The 12,139-nt window shown below is 34.6% G+C and overlaps 1 protein-coding gene and 1 long non-coding RNA gene across 3 annotated transcripts in view; one reads left to right on the top strand and one right to left on the bottom strand.

The window, feature by feature from the left end:
- LOC130902217 (CUGBP Elav-like family member 4) overlaps positions 1-12,139 on the top strand; it is a 1,507,660-nt gene that overhangs the window by 495,048 nt on the left and 1,000,473 nt on the right. The window lies entirely within an intron of this gene.
- Positions 492-970, bottom strand: LOC130902218 (uncharacterized). Its single transcript, XR_009060366.1, has 2 exons — positions 821-970; positions 492-527 (listed from the first exon to the last, which is right to left on the bottom strand). It is a non-coding gene; the product is annotated as an uncharacterized LOC130902218 (long non-coding RNA).

Raw genomic sequence — 12,139 nt, 5'->3', positions numbered from 1 at the left:
ATTCTTTCTGGTTTACTAATCAAATCGTTATCAGTCAATACCTTCAACAACATTTCAAAATATTTATCGACATCCTGTCTATTCATACCACTAGCTCTTGCCAATGACAGGCCTTCTGCTTTACGTTTACTCAGGTCTGGATGACGCTTCATAAATCCTTGAAACCAATCCCAGCCTGCTGACTTCTTCTCATTATTGAATCGATGTGGCAATCGAAGATTTTCAGCAAAGTCGTAAGCTATAGACTGCAGTCTCGATGGCTCCAAGGGAAATCCGATGGATTCAAGCTTTTTAATGTGAGCTACAAGTTTTAGTTCGTTCTCATATCCCAATTCAGAAGGTCTTCCAATTCTCTGCTTAGACCTCCAACCCTTGAGGATGTGTCTTCGCAATGTGCGCGAAGGTATTTCATATAAACGACTCGCTTCATTTACTCCCATTTTCTTATTTATTACATCCTCCACCGCCTTCTGCATATTTTTTTCCGTCCATTTTCTTGGATCAACAGCTTTAACCTTTCCCATTTCCTAAAAAAAAAAAAAAATATTTAAAAGTAATCAAAATAAGAATTCAGGAATTATCTCCAAATGGGGCACATTAGCCGAAAAAAATCGGGGCGCATTAGACGATGTACAGTGTAATGTGCCCCACTTAAATAAATCTGATATTTGTTACGAAAAACGGAACGGAATTATAGGCAAATAAAAGTTAAATGAGGTTAGTTTTCGATAAAAACTTTAAAAACACGAAATAATATGGAGCAAATACTTTTAATCAACGTGAAAATAGATATAAAACAAATTCATGTAGTCATACAAACCTTTTAATCACTTTTTCTCACTAAAACTAAATAAAAACCAGCACAGTGTTGTTTACATCGCGGCCATACTTGGAACAATGACCAGCTAGGATCAAATAAGCGCCAAATTGAAAATGCTTCACTGAGTTTCGCGAGTGGGGCACATATCCGACTGGGGCACGTTTGCCTGGTTTACCCTAGGCTTATAATTTTTCAATATATCCTCGTAATAGCTCAAGCATGCTTCGACATAATTGAGCATCACCCGTATTCTCCTTAATTGGCCCCCAGTGATTACCAACTACCGAGTGTTTCCAAAACTTGTAAAATACTTGGGAGATAAATAATTCTCTTCTGATAATGGAGTCATGTGCAATGAATCAGTAGTCCGACACAGATGAACAATTTTTCTTTCAAAACGCATTGAATAGAATAGAACATTGATGACAAAACGTTTTAATTAATCATCAGCTGTACAAATGTTTCATTCCTCGAACCTTGAGCGAATCTTCTACAAAACTACAAAAGAGAGTTGTTAGATATTTACTCAGAGCTCACTGTATGGACTTCTTTATAAGATTATAAATTCTGACTCTTCCTTCCATATTCATCTTTGCCCTAATTCTTGAGCACGCTTCTCCAATTTTAGAAAGGTCTGAATATACTGTTTACACCACTACTACACCAACACTAACAATTATACTGTCTGACGCGCGTTTCGATAATCAAGTTATCGTCTCCAGAGACTGAAGGTAAACTTAAATCTAATAACGTGACTTACTTGTTTTATACTAAATAGTCCCACCAATAAGCCACCTTCCGCGAAAATTAATTTCAGCGGGGAAAAACTCGGCCGGAATACTCATGTTTATTCTTTGTCTACTAAACTAAAGAGTACACTGTGAGGAATTTGCCCTTTGTCCCTATTCAAGCTACTCTTACATCTAGCAATTCCAATGCTCTCAAATGCGTCCAATAATTTATTATTGGATTATTTCTTAACAATTTCACATTATTAATATTTATGCAATGATTATGACTGGCAGTGAACGGCAATACCTGATTTTCCGGTCTGTCCATATTTCAAGTGAGCTATGTGTTCTTTAAACCGGAAAATAACGGATCTTGTAGTGTTCACAATATACTTTCGGTCATAATCACCACAACTTATTTCATATATATCACTCTCTTCCAAATTTGGTATTTTATCCTTAGGATTACCCAACAATTCTTTTAATGTGTTGTTGGATTTATAAACCAGTTTTAAACCCACTCTGCTAAACATTCTTTCCAATCCTCTCATGTAAAGAGGATTGAAAGGTATCAAAGCAAATTTTTCTTGTTTTTTACTTGAGTTTCACATAGAGATTTATCAAACCTATGAGGATTGATTAACCTATTTACCATTTTTTCATAACCGTTGAAAGAGTCAGCGGGGATATACCTGCACATAGCGGTGTTTTTCCTAAATACATCAAATTTTAACCTATTACAATTCCTAATTACTAAAGTATCTAAAAATGGTAACTGTCCTTTATTTTCCATTTCATAGGTGAACTTTATAGTAGATGAATATTTTGAGTTGAGTTCCAAAATGAATTCGTTTACGTTTTTTCTTCTTCGTATTGAATATGACGAAAATATCATCCATATACCTGTACCATATCCTGGGAAAATACTGAAACTCTTGGCAAGACAAGTTTCGAAGTTCACACATAAATAAAGTAATGTGCTAAACGCTCTTTAAGATATGTTTAAAATAATCTCCTAATAATTTTCTGCCTTCAAGACAAGGATATTACAAGAACCTTAGTTCTTCAATTATGAAGCTGAAATTTTTGTAATAGAAAATGTGCTTTAAATAATTGTGAAGTGAGGTATTGAATTTGAGATGTCAGTAGAGGAGACATATGAAGGGAATTACTAAATCCGCCACTGATCAAGTTTAAATAACGAAGATATGGAAGTATTTTCAACTTCAATGCGACACCCTGCATCTGATAATATGTAATTTAAGTGGAAAATGTCACTCAGATGATAACTATGTAAACTCAGTCACTTAATAAAATATGATTGTTTATTAAATTAAGCGTCTACGATGCGTGTATTATTGATTTCACTCAACGGTTCCACTTACTCTATGTCCAACTATTAATAGTTCTATTTCTCAAGTTTCCTGGGTTATTTACAATGTCCATTTTTTATAGTGAACATTACACTGAAATTCTACTCTCCGTTCAAATAAAAACACTTTCGCACTTCGAGGATTTACTTCAGTACATTCTATATCCTTCAGTCATGCTTTTTACGTAGGCGTATAAAACATTAGTTTGTTTTTTATGTAGTGTTTTAGCTCGTAGATGCGTTTAACGTTGACTTTTATATCTTTCTTTTGTTTTCTGTATTTTCCTCGAAATAAAGTCAAAGAATATACCGATCATTGTCGTTACGTATAAATTCTATAAACCCTTCACTTAGTAAATGAAACTGGAAAGTATGAGATTCGATCCACATTTTAACCAGTCTGCAATTTGTTTCAATGTCTTATTATTGAGCATTACTGTGCTTTGTTTAAATATATATCAAGGATCAAATATAATTTTTGGAATGATAAATACCATTATTGAGATTATGTTCAATTTTTACCAACAAATTAATTTCTAAAAATTTCTGCAGATGCAAGTAAACAAGTGGATGAAGATAGTCCCAGAAGTATCTAACCTGACCTAGAGATGGCGGTAGTTGCTTCAAAAATACAACTATATTAGAAACTAAACAATCTATTCAGCATATATATCGTTCAAAGATGCCACGTTGTACAGTATTTGCTTGGCACCCATCAATAGTGAATGTTTTCATTGAATTTGGGAACATAGGAAAATTAAAAAAAAACCAATATTAAATCTCAACCAGATTTACCCTGGGTGAGACTACTCCTTCGTTATCAACAGTAAAATATTGTGTAGCAGAGTTCAAACGAGGCCGTACGACCTGCGAAGATCAGCATTGCAGTAATGGACCAAATGAGGTAACGACTGCAGATATTTTAAGGAAAATTTATAAAGCAGAACTGGATGTTTGTCGACTGAAAGTGGAGACATAGATGACATTTCAAAAAGTACGGTACATCGCATAACTGAAATTTTGTAAATGAGAAAGCTGTTTCTATCGAGTGTTTGGCAATGTTTTCGCACCATATCATAACCATGGATGAAACGCGGATACCCGAAACAAAATAACAATCAAAACAATGCCCTGAAAAGGAAAACCGGCTCCGAAGAAAGCAAAGACCGTTCCATCTGCAGGCAAGGCCCTATCGTCGTTTTTTGGGGATACGCGTGAAGTAATTTTCATTGACTATATTGAAAACGGAAAAACTATCAACGGCGAGTATAATACGAACTTTGTTTTAGCGAAGAAATCTAGCCAACACGGGCGCATTTGGCTTGTATTGAAGTTTGATGCACTCTATCCGCCAGATTTAGTACCCTCGGATTATTTTCTGTTCCCGGACTGACCAGAAATGACTCGGAGTTCAAATATTTTCCAACAATGACTAGGTGATGTCGGTAGTTAATTTTTGAGGAGCTTGGCGATTCTTATTATAAAAATATATCTAATGTGTATGAAGCTGAGAGGAGATTCCGTTGAAAATAACAGTATTCCAGTAACAGACATAAAAATGAAACAAAAAATTAGTAGTGAGTAGAAGACAATATTTTTCGTACTACTGGTACAGTCAAATCTCGAACATACCATTCATTAATATGTACATAATATGGTAACTATGAAGGGACAAGGTAAGAAAAACAATCTGTACACATAAAAAGTGTGTTAAATAAGGGTTGCACCACACATGATTTAATCCCTGGCACACTTTTTCACAACCCAAATTATGGGAATTTGCGTTAGTGAACTATGATTAAATTTTTCAACTCTACATATGTATTTTAATTCGTTTACAATTACTACATCCATAACTTACACTTTATATACACCATAGCATTCTGGAAGTGTAAACACATTCATAAACCATCCCGAAACTCTCGATAAAAGTATATGACAATTAGTTGGAATTTATCAACTTATGGGTGTGTATCTAATCTATCAGCATTGCTACAAATTACGCCAAGATTGCATTCATATTTTAGATATTTCCTTTTCGAATAAAAATAGAAGAGCATTCACGCACGTTTGGCGTGTAAGTACGTAAATATGAAGCATATTTTCCGTGGGTTTCGCGCTACATTAACCACTTTTGGTCGGTTTTTGGTCCGCGTGAAAGAGCCTCCGAGTTACTCAGTTGCGTGCAAGTCACTGTCGGCAACACTTGTGTTTCTACTACTTTTGTTGTATTTTTTATTAAATTGTACGAAATGACCGTGTAAATTGGACAAATGAATTAGAAAAATTCTTTTATATTATAATCAAATGTAACTAGCTATGTCAAACATGAGTTCGAGCAAATATACTAAAAAATTATCACTCATGGATGCGTACTACTACGATCATAGTAATATCTGTGGAAGAATTGGTACTGAATTCATTCTCGATCAACAGAAAATAATTACGATGAATTCTCGTCATCCACCAAATTTTTTCCTTCGATTTCTATTTAATGTGTTTTTTACCTTTGATATATGCATCATTATAGTAAGCAAATGCATAGAGTAGTATGTTTTCGGAGTAATAATTTATCGAAATCCGTCGAGTATGGTTCGTGCACTATACTGTACCATCTGTAAGCCCTCCTACCATTGAGTGGTTTAGGATGTTGATGGTTTTGTTTTCCTCCATTCATTCCTATTATGAGCTAGCTCCTTTGCTTCTTTCCAGTTTATTCCTCGTTCATTCAGTATTCTTGTTATAACTTTATCCCACGATTTTCTTGGTCTATCTATTTTTGGTTTTTTCTCAATTTTCGCTTTCCATATTCCATTATAGTTGTGCTTCCTCTATATAATCTAATGTAGGTTCTATATTTAGGTCTTGTCTTATATCTATGTTTTTTATACACATCCGAATGTTAGAATGGTCTATACTGTTTAAATAATTCTTCCATAGACTCTTGCATATTCACCATTATTTTCATAAACACGTCATCTTCCGATTATTTTTAATCCTCTTCCCAGCCACTTTCTCTTTTCTTAAATATTTCTTTGTTACTTTCCATTCTTTGGTTGCATCCGCCTCTGTCGATTCTATGGAATTTATTTTAGTAATTTTTCATTATTAAAATTCTCGTTTTGTTATCGGTCGTTTTTGTTACATATTTTGCAATTTTCGTAGTTTTAATTTTTCAATTGCACTTCAATTACACATCACTGTCATAACTTATTTATTTTTGATTGCTTGTATCGTCTCTATAAACTGATTTTCAATACACAGCACAAATCAAAACACGTTTTATTGCTAGGACCATCTCACATGCTAGGACAACTCATGCTCATGAAAAGCACCTCGATGTGTAGCGCCTATCAATAGTCACGATATTCAGGGGATTACAAAAAGAAAAATTCTTCTGTTTTATCATTAAATTTCTTGTCAATTCTCATTCTCATGTCGCGTGTTGACTATTTCTTTAGTTTTAGTGATGCCCGTAAGAACCCCTCTCTTCACAGTGTTTGTAACTCTTTCGGCCAAACTTATCTATAAAATACGTCGGCTATTTCATAACTGAAACGCATATAAACGTTTTAGCAGATATTCTGTGACCGCTCTTGCCTCTGTATAAGGGCACAAGAAAGAAAACCTTTTAAGAATATCATGATTAAGATCATGGCTGCAGAAATTTTTTTTGAGTTATATGAAGCATGCTCTAGGATCCCATTTCTAATTAACCAGATACGTTAATCTTTTTACTTAATCCAATTATACGTTATTAACCGTGATCACTTCTTGCACATTTGATTGGTTAGTTATAACCAAATATTTAGTTCTCTCTGTATCAACCTTTAGTCCGTAATTATGTCAAAATATAACAGGACCGTCTACGAGCCTCTGTAGTTGTGCAATCAATCTGATAATTGAAAAATTATCATGCACTTTTGCACATTTATCTTACTCCTCTTCTAATTTCCACCTCAGGGACCTACGCGGATGCTTGCGGTTCGATGTCAGTAGAGATTAGCAACAATGCGTGTATCTTTATTTTATATATGTGACTTTTTCAGAATTTCTATCACTTTATTGTATCTTATTTCATCGAACGCTTTTTCTAAATTCACGGCACACATATGAACGTCATGGTTCATATCCATACAACTTTGAAGCAACGCTTGAGTTGTAAGCAATGCTTCAGGTTTACCCAATCCATTCGCTGAATGCGAATTTGATCAATCTTCTAGTTCGAGGTGAACAGCCCTCATCGCTTCAAGAAATTACTGCTCATTATCAGCTTGTTGGAAGGAGAAATTATTATGTCATTTTTCCACAAAAGTTCTGAAAACACTTGATTTTAACTTAACTATAACTCTAATACAAAATGATTGAAATTCTGTTATTTAACATTCAAAAATTATACTGACAGCTGGAACACATATAGTAGTTTTTCAATAGAAATCTTATTCTTATTAATTTTAATGCAACGTTTCTTCTTAACTGAGTTATACACAAAGTTCTAAATGTGAGGATGAAGAAATAAAAAGCCAGTGTTGAATTTAATAAAATATTCAGTCCGTAAAGTAGGTAATAAATACAGAGATAAAACCTTAATAAATGATAAAAGGGGTTGTTAAATTGTGCACAGGAGCCAACTCACTTCAAGTTATCATGGTTTACTCCACCTTTCTCACTACAAGTTACGTGGTCTTAATATAAAATCGTGACTGTAGGTTAAAAGGCATATAAATTTAAATAATTTTTATAGGAAAACCATGTTCTAATGTGAACAGTAGTTTATTAGATACTGAATGTGCTAAGATATCATGTTAGACTGATTTTATTTTACTAATATAGGACAAATAGTGATTTGCTCTGATGTTACTGAACAAATATTATGATCTGATAATTCCTAGCTGAAGACTCTTCTTCAGTTAAAGTATATATATACGAGTATATGACTGACACTCAGATGCGGTCAACAATTAATATTACATTGGATTACACTTGCATTTAACGAAAAGGAATAAAATAAAGATGAAACTGGAAATACAGTTACAGGCCTCGGTCCAACCAATATAAAAGCAGTGGAATAATGGGTAGCATAGTTTGAACGGGGCCTTACGACCTATGAAGTCCAGCATCGCAGTGGTCGATCAAATGAGGTGATGACTCCAAAAATGTTGAAGAAAATCCACAAAGCGGTACATTTTGACATGAGAAAGTTGTGCGCAAGATGGGTCCCACATTGGCTCACAATGCAACAAAAACAGCGTAGTGAAGTTGTTTCCATCGAGTTTTTGGCGATGTTACACAAAAATAAAGCCGAATTTTCGCAGCGTTTCATAACCATGGATGAAACGTGGGTCCATCGCTTCATACCCGAAGCAAAACAACAATTAAAACAATGGACTGAAAAGGCACAAACGGTTCCAATGAAAGCAAAGACTTTTCAATCTGCAGACAAGGTCGTGGCGTTGGTTTTTTGGGATGCGCGTGGATAATTTTCATTGATTATGTTGAAAAAAGAAAAACTATCAACATCGAGTATTATACGAACTCATTGCAATGTTTGAGAGAAGATGTCGAGCAAAAACGGCCGCATTTGGATAAGAAGAAAGTATTGTTTCATCAAGACAACGCATCAGTTGACACATCCATCATTGTAATCACCAAAATTAATAAATTAAAGTTGAAATTGCTACTACATACACCCTATTCGCCAGACTTAGTCCCCCGAATTATTTTCTATTCCCAGACTTGCAAAAATGGTTCGATGGTAAAATATTTTCTAACAATGAGGAGGTGATGTCAGCAGTTAATAGCTATTTTGAGGAGCTCACGATTCTTATTATAAAAAGAGTATCGAACTGATAGAACATTGTTGGGAGAAAAGTGTATGGAGCTAAAAGGATATTGCGCTGGACAATAAAGATATTTTTTCCAAAATTTATGTTTTATGTATTTTTTTGTTTGGCCAGATACTTCTGGGACCATTCTCGTACTATATTATATTTTCATCAACAAATTAATTTCTTGAAAAACTTATGGCTAACATAGAAGCGATTTCTACGTTATGATAATGAACGAAACCGGCCGATTAGCATGCTACAATGAATCATTTTCACCTCAACCATTGTTCACAATTCGAATGAAATTTGCCTAGCGGAACGAAAAAATTCACCCTCATCATTTGCTTCTTTATGAAAACTTGATATCAGAATCCGTTAAAGTGAAATATTTGCAAATTTCCGTGAGCATTAGTAGGAATAAATCATGTGTGACGGTAAATCACCCTTCTGACCTACGTAGAACTTCGTGATATTAAATTTTAAAACACTTAGAAAAAGCTTGAATGTTATCCGGTGGTCATTTGTATTGGTTAGCCCGCCGGCTTATAATAGAATGTAAAATATCGTCGAATTCGACCGGCTGTGCCCTTTTCAGAATCAATTTCTGTTTTTGCACGTCGTTATTTATTGATAATATAAATTGTGAATGACCGCAACCCTAAGCGAATACAAATGGAAATTTCCCTTACACATAAAGCAGCTACATCGTAGGCAGTTTTATAAGGATGGTAGTATTTCTTTGATATTTGCGTTTTCACTGATATTTATAGTTGTATACATTCACTCACATGTATTAGTCAATATGTGAAACCTTGCATGAAAATGCATTTGTAACGATCTATTTTTGTTTTCTATATAAACATTCGATATGTTATGTTATGTCTCAAGTAAAATGAAAAATGAGAGAAGTTTCAAATCAACAGAAAGCTATACACCTTGTATTTATATTTTTATATACTGTTTTATATTTCCACGAGTAGTAATTGACCAGTAAAACACATATTTTTTATCCCTCTATTCATAGATTTGCAAATTGTATGATAAATGTCACTCATAACTATTAATTATACAGGGTGTTCCAGGACTTGATGCAAAATATCCCGCAGTTAGTAGATGACGTGAAAATAACGCTGTGGAATAAAAAGAATTTTCTCGTACGACCCCTCATTTCTGAGTTATATGCTTTTAAATTTGCGAAATCAGAACTTATATTAATAAAATAAGTAATGGATAATGATGCGCAGCTGTTATAAGGGCCGTTTTGGATCACTTAACTCTACTAACTGAGGGCCAAAGGGGACTCATGTCCAATGGTTAAGAATCCGTAACTTCCACAAGGACAATCTATACAATCTGAAGACAGCAAGATTTTTTAACAAAAGGTGCTCCTTGTTTAACTCAATGAAATGCATGGTTGTACATTCCAAGGAAACCGCTTGCCTTAAAGGGACATATTGAAAAATAATGACATGAATTGTAATTATTTATTAAAAATACTTACATGAGGTTTGAAAACACATCAAATATTTCTTGGAGAAGAAATTGATACATACATAAACATTTGTACTATATACCATCAAAAATAATAATACTGGCTCAAGGAAAAATTATAATCACTCTTCATCTAGTAAGCTACTATGAAATAAGCTATTATGTGATATTCAAGTTTCAATATGGAAGAATTTTCATCTAGTGAATATGTCGTTATGCATTTGATGTGTAGTTTGGCTTTTGGTAACCCGTCAGAAGCTTTCTCGAGGTTTGTGTCACTGTGCATATCAACATGGTGATACTGCGCAATGCCACGGCCTACCTACCTTGCGGCATAAGGCTAGTTTCCGCCCAAAATCACCGAGACCACTGCCAAGAGAACCCATCACATCTCCTCTACTCCTAAAAATGAGCGGGGAAGAAGACCCTAATTTCTTTTCTTTATTGTCTCAATTTAAGGCGTACAATTATTATTCTTATACAATTCTCAAACTTATATAACATATATCTAAACATTACATATAATTGTTAAAACTCATATACAATCGTTTGTGTTAGTCTAGTCTTTCCTGTCTTTTTGTCTGTTTTCTTTGTGTTTCCAGGACCCGATAGTTCGTTCTTCCCGAGCTGTTGTTTAGGGATAAATTTTTTTTTTCATATTTTGTTTTGGTGCCATATTGCTTGCAGAGCCCTTTATTTAGTCTGGTTCATCGTCATAAATGGTCTGTTGCGCCCATTCGTTTAGCCATTCTGCGATCGTCTTGTTGTGTATGTCTGTGGGCGGTTATTGAATATTAAGTATCCTGAGTCTTCTTGTAAGTAGGGTTCTGGCTTGTAGTCTGTCGTGTTCTGTGCAGTCATTTCTCACATGTTGTATAGTCTCCGGCCTTTGACAGTGTTTGCAGTTCCCGTCTGTTTCCCGTAAGTTGAAGCGCTCGTAATAGGTTTGGATATGTCCGTGTCCGGTAAGTGCTTGTATTGTTTTCCAGTTTAGGTCTACGTAGGTTTTGCATCCTGTTGATTCGTTGTCCCATAGCGTTGCCAATGTCTCATTGCACGGGTATGTCGTTCTTATTTGTACATGTTTTTGGTGAAAAGTTCAGTAGTCTGTTTCGGTTGTTCGTGCGCATCTTTCGCTAACCTATCTGCTATTTGCATTCCGTGATGTTGTCTGTTTGTATATTGTATCGTAATCCTTCTTCCCGTTTGTTCAAGGTCTGGTATATTTTTTGTCAGTTTTGCTGTGATTTTTGTGTTAGTGTTCATGTGTTGTAGTGTGTACATTGCGTTCTTTGAGTCTGTATGTATTCTTTCTGGACAGAACTTACTTGTATGTTAGGTGTGATCGCAGCTCAAGATTTTTTATAAAATGATATTTTAGGAAGTGCCCTACCAAATAAGGGTGGCGAAGGTCAACAACGAACTATACGAACACCAGCTTCAGAGCAAAATGCATTATATGCAGTTGATTCTAATAACTAGCGTACGTAAAATGTTACAATAATTCAACATATCAACGACAACTATCCATAGGATTCTCCAGGAGCAACTTATTCACCCCTTTCATTTCCAGAAAGTGCATGCCATTAAGGTAAATAATTATCCAGCAACACTGGCCTATGCTCCTTGATTTCCAGATAAACAATGAATTGATGATACAATTGTTGGAAAAGTAGTGTTTACTGAAGAAGCGGATTTCACACGAGACGGTGTTATTATTTCCCATAATTTACATTTATTGGCAGATGAAAATCCTCACGATACAATTCAAACAAAGAATCAACTCGATTTTGTGTTAATGTGTGGGCAAGAATGGTAGGTGATAATTTAGTTATTTTTTGATACTAACCTGAATGGTCACTATACTTAGAATTTCTCCAGAATGATTTTTCACTTA

Source organism: Diorhabda carinulata, chromosome X (genome assembly GCF_026250575.1).
Source record: "Diorhabda carinulata isolate Delta chromosome X, icDioCari1.1, whole genome shotgun sequence".
Classification (NCBI taxonomy): domain Eukaryota; kingdom Metazoa; phylum Arthropoda; class Insecta; order Coleoptera; family Chrysomelidae; genus Diorhabda; species Diorhabda carinulata.
Note: the sequence above shows the minus strand (reverse complement) of the source record. Positions and strands in the feature narration are given on the sequence as shown.